The sequence below is a fragment of the Cervus elaphus genome, chromosome 32 (genome assembly GCF_910594005.1).
Source record: "Cervus elaphus chromosome 32, mCerEla1.1, whole genome shotgun sequence".
In the NCBI taxonomy this organism is placed as follows: domain Eukaryota; kingdom Metazoa; phylum Chordata; class Mammalia; order Artiodactyla; family Cervidae; genus Cervus; species Cervus elaphus.
Window position 1 is genome coordinate 19,499,233 of NC_057846.1, and position 6,961 is coordinate 19,506,193.

Consider the following 6,961-nt stretch of genomic DNA (forward strand, 5'->3'; position numbering starts at 1 on the left):
CAAAATATGTGCAATCAAAACAAGGAGGGAGCTTCCTAATATCAGAAGAACTCATAATAAATAGTGATTTCTATAAATGAACAACAGTGAAATTAGAAAGAGATGGAGCTGGCATGGTACCAGTGGAAGTGGGGCAAATGACTAATTCATAATCTCCTTCATTTACCTAGTTCTAAAATGTACAGTTCTTGTGTAAAAAGCATTTTGATGCAACTCAATGTTTTTTGGAAGAAAGTTACTCTGTCTTCATAACAAAAAGTTACTTATAATACAATTAAATTGATAAATAATATCTTGAAGTTTTGTGTATTTTAAGATGTTGTTATTGTTCAGTCGCTAAGTCATGTCTGTCTCTTTGTGACCCTGTGGATTGACTGCAGCATGCCAGGCTCCTCTGCCCTCCATTATATCCTGGAGTTTGTTCAAATTCATGTCCACTGAGTCGGTGATGCTATCTAACCATCTCACCCTCTGCCGCCCTTTTCTACCTTCAGTCTTTCTCAGCATCAGGGTGTTTTCCAATGAGTTGGCTTTTTGCATCAGGTGGCCAAAGTATTGGAACTTCAGCAGTAGTCCTTCCAATGAATATTTAAAATAGTCTCCCCTGTTTTGAGGTGGAACCACATCTTATGCTGAGAAGTATGAGAACATAATGTTAATAATGTTGGAAGAATAGAATATTCTACATTTCTTTTTTTTTTTTTTTTGCATTTAAGGCCAATCCATTGAGTATTTTGAAATATCCAATATTTTGAGGTATTTTTAAACTTTTATATGCAAGTAAAATCTTCATCTAACTTTTCAAACACTGCTATACTTGAATATTAAAATAATAGCAAGTAGTGAAAGTATGATGATTATAGTCCTTCACTCTGTTACTATTAAAAATAAAATGCCAGCAGTGAGTTTCACTCCTGGCCTTAGTAAGAAGTCTGACACTGAGCACCACCTCAAGAATGATCATCATCCTCATATGCTTCTCCACTGAATGACACCATCTTTCCTGAGCTGAATCAAAGTCCACTAGTTTTACTCGGTCTGTTTCATCAATCTCTTCTACTTCCTTCTTCTCAGGAGTTTTTCTAGCAAAGAGAGTTTATCAGGGGAGAGAAAGCCATTCTTGGGAAAGTGTAACCTCAATTCAGTGATTAGGCAGCCCTTTTCATATAGTCTATGATAAATTGGCATGCCTTCGTTTAGCACACACTTGATGTCTTTATGCTTGACAATCTGACCTGGATGAGAAGTGATGACTATGGTTTGGTCATCAAGAGTAGACTGCCTTTTGGAAGCCACACAAAACTTCAGCCATCTCCAAGTTCATGCACACGAGATGGTATTCTCCTGCTTAGTTAAAAATATGGTCCTTCTGATCTAAAGCGGTGATAATATCCTCTGTCTCCAATCCTGGTTCTTGGTCTCCTTCACCATGGAATATTATCTTCTGGCCATCTTTCATGCTTTTTGTTAATATGAAATTCTACAGTTTTCTTCTGAAAATACTGATTGCTAACATTCTCATTTAACACTAGTGTCATAGTGAAGTCCAGTATGGAAATATTAATGTCAAAATTAGGGATAGATATGATGGAGTGACAGTAAACAGTACCCTTTCACATCTATACTCAACAATCATGAAATTGTCATTGAATAGTTAAGAAAATTATAATCCATAATCTTAATCTTACTACTCTTTATTTCAAAAACAAATCATGCCAAAATCTGCTCAAATCTGTAGATAGATACCCAGGGAAAACTGTTCTGTATCAACCTCTTAATCCTTTATTTCAGTTAAACAACATAAAAAAGAATGTCACTTTTCTGAAGATTCCCAAGAAGTTGGAAGCAAGAAGATGGAAGCATTGCCTTTTGGAAAAATCTATTCCAAAAAAGTTCTTTCATTTTCAAGATTGTCATTAGACAAACTGTTGAAAATCTGCCCACCTAGTGTTGTCACCTGAAAGAGATGAATAAATTTAATCAATTCAAGCAATCAGTAGGATGTTTTGTCTACATGGTGAATCCAAATATCTGTGCATTTGAATGTTACTAAAATATCTGGAGAAGAATTTGAACTTTTACAATTTTGACAAGAACGTCTTTCCATTTGACAGAGTTAAGCTGTTCCACTTATCCCCCATTTAATTAAAAATCTGTCCTTACTTCATACTTCTTAGTAGTTTAAAGTTTGTGCGTTTTCCCATATTTATAATTAATTTGCATATACTTTTACATAGAGCTATTTTAACTAACTTGATATATTCAGTCAATAGAGTCACATCAGATGTTTTAATACATAAACTAAGAAATTTAATTGATCCAGAAATAGTCAAATCAAATTATATTGATGTCACACAACATAAGTCTACAGTATCTCTCTTCTTAGAACTCCAAGTGAGGAGGAGATTTTGTCCCTGTATAGTTTAGTATGCCAAGAAATATTTTATAGTTTTTTAAAGATCCTGGAGATGCTGATAAAGTACCAGAATACTTGATCAGGAACAGCCATGAACTCTATTATGTTTTATGTGCCAGTTAGCTCTTAATGCATTTACATGTCTCAATACATTATTAAATAAATATATTGAAAAAAATAAGACCATAAAGATATTCTTGAACAGTATGCCAGGTCCAGAATTATTTGGGTTGAGAGTTGGAGTCTGAATAAATCCCATAAGAGATGGAATGCTCTAGCTCAAGTTTTTGTTTTTTTCCCTCATTTTAGAGGGAGATGTGTATTGAATGGCTTCTTTCCCTCAGAAACCTGGTGAACATATTGGTTAAATGAGACACTCATTAATCAAGAACCTCGCCTGCCTTGGTATTAGGAATAGAGAATTTCCATTTACCCTTCGAGAAGCACTTCATTATATAGTATTTGGTAAATAGTAAAGCTTGGTAAAGCTGATCTACAATATTTTGGCCACATGACACAAAGAGGGGGCTTACTGGAAAAGACCTGGATGCTGGGGATGATTGATGGCAGGATGAGCTGGTTGGATGGCATCATCGACTTGACATAGTTTGACCAAACTCCAGGAAAGAGTGAAGGACAGGGAGCCTTGTCCCCCTGCTGTCCATGGGGTTGCAAAGAGTGGGACATGGCTAAAGTAACTAAGAAACAATAGCCTCTCATGTCTAAAGGTAGGTTATTATTTTCTAAATGGCAAATAAATCTATATTAAGATTCAAGTCATAAGGTAACCAACTGTCGTGGTGTGCCTGGAATAGAGTGACTTCCAAGAGGCAGGGATTTCAGTGGGAAGTCTGGGAAATTGCCAGACCAGCAAAGACGATGGTCACCATATCTGTAGAATAGGTTCATTTTCTGAAGTCTTTTTTTTTTTTTTTAATGATTTGCTAATTGGTTAATAGCTTTGATAATTTTGTTGTTTTTCCTTATAATATCAAGTTTGATCATGTTATCTCTGAATTTTTAAAATTCACTTTACTTAGTAAAATCTTAGAGGGAGACCAATACAGGACAAAGAAGCTACCATTAAAGGATTTCCCTTAAAAAAAGCCCTCTGTGGTTCAGAAGTAAGCCTGGTTTTCATGCCATTGTTAGGTTCATCAGTTATAGTCTGTACTTAAGGATAAAAGATTTCCTAATGTCTTCTGTGGAAAAATAGGATTCTCTTTCTTTATACACAAGTAGCCTTCCAAACCTTCATCCTTGGCTCTTTGAACAAAATAGGAGAGGAAGTTAGAAGCTTTTGCAGGAGCTGCAAGTTGGGTGACCATATCTAAGCTAAGGAAGCCTTGATTTTAGGACCTCTAGTTTGGAATGAATAGATCATTTTGCTCTTTCTTCCTTTGGTACTTACTGAGTTGGAAATTTTCACCACGCATGATCTCTTGCAGCAGAAAGCAGTGTTAGTACCAACAAAAGGGGTATGAATGGAAATCAGTGACATGTGTCTGCCATTTTCTAGTCTAGATGGCCTACACTCAATCTTTGTGATTTTGGTATTAAATCTGTCTACAATTCCCATTTACAGGTAACAGCTTTTACAAAGGTTTTTTTTTTTTTTTTTTTTCACTTTCAAAACATTCATAGTAATATATAGACATCTGTATCTCTGTATACTTACTTCAGACTTATAGGCAGTTCAAAAAAATAATAATAAAACTTTGAAAAAAAAGAGTCATGTTGGTAATAATGGTAACTTGCTTGCTCACTTTTTAATTTATTGGAGGCCGAATGAAGTCTAACTTTTAGCCTTTTATCTCTTTGCTTATTGTCTACTCTTGTTCTTTGTCCAGTTTTGTTTTGGTGTTAACATTTTTATCTCTCAGAATTTGTATGTAGAAGATATTATTAACCCAGTTAGCATACTTGTTGCAAATAATTTTCCAAAAATGTCACTTGACTTTCATTTCATTATTATTTCTTACAAAATATTTAATTATATTTTCAAAGTTACTGATTTTTTTCCCTTAGTTATTTGTTTTTACTGTCACTCTTCTGCTTAGGGAGGGATGTAGGCATATTTCTTAATCATATCTTCAGTTCACTGGCAAAGAAATAAAATGAAGTAATTTTTTTTCAATGTTTTCTTATTTCTCTTGTATTTTCACTTATATGGCTCTAATCAAAGGATAAAAGTTTTGAAGGACGGTCAAAATAGGCAAGAAATCAAAATTATTTACTAAACACAAAGTTGACTGCACCCTTCCTGACATCAATACCAAGCTCTTAGGTTTCTCTGGGAAATATGCTCTAAGGAGTATTTTGTTAACCTTTTTTTTTTTTTAAGAGATAAACTGAAGCTTTACATCATAAAATACTATTAACCTGACAGATTTAAGTAGATCATTTTAGTCCTCCCCCCCCCCCTTGGAAAGTGGCAATCACATCATCCTTATGCTTCTTTCTTGTCAAGCATATTTAATAACATGCTCAGAAGCAGATGGACACAAACACTTGATGTGAAATCAAAAACTGTAAGTCTTCTCAACTGAGAAATTCAGGTTAGTCATCGCAGAGTATGAATACTTGAATCCAGTATCTTCCCATCTTTTTACATTAAAGCTGGGCCACTTAGCCTTCTCCCTATAGATTTAGTTTCATTTCACAATTTAATTTCAGGCTTGGGGAGAAGGAAAAAAAACACAAATTATAGAATTGACAAGAATGAGCATAAAATAAAAAAGATAACCATTTAGAATGGTTTTCCTGCATCCAAAGTTAGTTACTGGATGCTTTACATATTCTCATGACAATCCTCAATGATAAATTAATTTGCATTGTACCCCTTTACAAGTGAAGAATTAGAGGTAAAAATGTGCCAAGGGGCATGGTAGCTTGTTTTCCAATTGGGGTATAACTAACATATAATATATTAGTTTTCAGTATACAACATGATTAGATATTGGTATACATTGTAAAGTGATCACCATAATATGTCTAAGTAACTTAACAATCTGTTACTGTACTTAGTTACAAAAATTCTCTGCCTTTTATTTTCTTGAGGAACTGCTATACTGATTTCCATTGTGGCTACACTAGTTTACATTCCCACTAACAGTTCACAAGCGTTTCCTTTTCTGAACATTCTCCCTGGCACTCATCTATTTAGTGTTAACTGTTCTAAGAGGTATGAGATGATTATTATAGTCTTGATTTACATTTCTCTGGTAGTGATGCTGAGCATCTTTTCTTGTGACTGTTGACCATCTGTATGTTGTCTTCGGAAAAATGTCTTTCAGGTCTTCTGCCTATTTTTTAATTGGATTTTTTCCCCTACACTGAGATGTGTGAGTTCTTTGTCTATTTTGGATGTTAACTCCTTCTCAGATATGTGATTTGAAAATAATCTCTCTTATTCAGTAGATTGCCTTTTCACTTTGTTCCTTTGCTGGGCAGAAGTGTTTTAGTTTGAACTTGTACTTGTTTTGCTTTTTATGCTAGATTAAAAAAAAGTCACAAAGACCAGCGTCAAAAAGTTTACTTCCTATGTCATCTTCTCGGAGTTCTTTTGTTTCAGGGATGGTACTTGAATGTAAATTCAAGTTTCAGGTCTGTTTTGAGTTAACTTTTGTGTATGTATGGTGGTCCATATTAATTCTTCTGCATGTGGCTATCCAGGTATCTCAGTACCAGTTATTGAAGAGTCTGTCCTTTCCTCATTACATATTCTTGGCTCCTTTGTTATAAATTAATTGACCATGTATGTGTGCATTTGTTTCTGGTCCTTTGTTCTGTTCTATGGGCCTATGTGTCTGTTTTCCTGCCAATACTTTACTGTTTTATCGACAAATCTTCTGACCTCCAGGCCAACCTTTGAAACCAGTTGGAGACATTAGCCATTGTTACTGCCATTGTTGTTGACACCATATTTCCTTAGTAATAAGACTAATGTCACATACCTGACTCCTTGAGTCCCTGCGTTCTGCCAGATTAATCTAGAACAATACTGTGCATGTGTGTTAAATCACTTTAGCCATGTCTGACTCTTTGCGACCCCATGGCCTGTAGCCCATCAGGCTTCTCTGTCCATGGGATTCTGCAGGCAAGAATACTGGAGTGGGTTTCTATGCCCTCCTCCAGGAGAATCTTCCTGACCCAGGGATTGAACCTGCATCTCTTACATCTCCTGCATTGACAGTAGGGTTCCTTACCCCTCGCATCACCTGGTAAGCCACAGAATGATACTCTCCTCCCTATATTTCTGTTCTGGAAAGTGTCTAGATTTCCTAAGAACTATCAAAATGTTCTTTGCAACTGAGTCCTCAGTATTCATCACTCAGCATCTTTTGTGGCTAATACTCTATTTGCAGACTTAGCCTCCACTGATAAACAGACAGCCCTTTGGACAATAAACACTCTGTACCTCAGATTCTCTACCCATGAGTTGAGACCTCATGAAGAACTGGCAGAAGGATTAAGAGAAACAGGATCCACAGGGCATGTAGTGTAGTGCTTGTCACATAGTAAACACTACATAAATGCTTATCA

The 6,961-nt window shown here is 35.4% G+C and overlaps 1 pseudogene; it reads right to left on the bottom strand.

Annotated features, from left to right (window-relative positions):
• Positions 1 to 811: 811 nt before the first annotated feature.
• LOC122687762 lies at positions 812 to 1,459 on the bottom strand (annotated as a pseudogene).
• Positions 1,460 to 6,961: the final 5,502 nt, after the last annotated feature.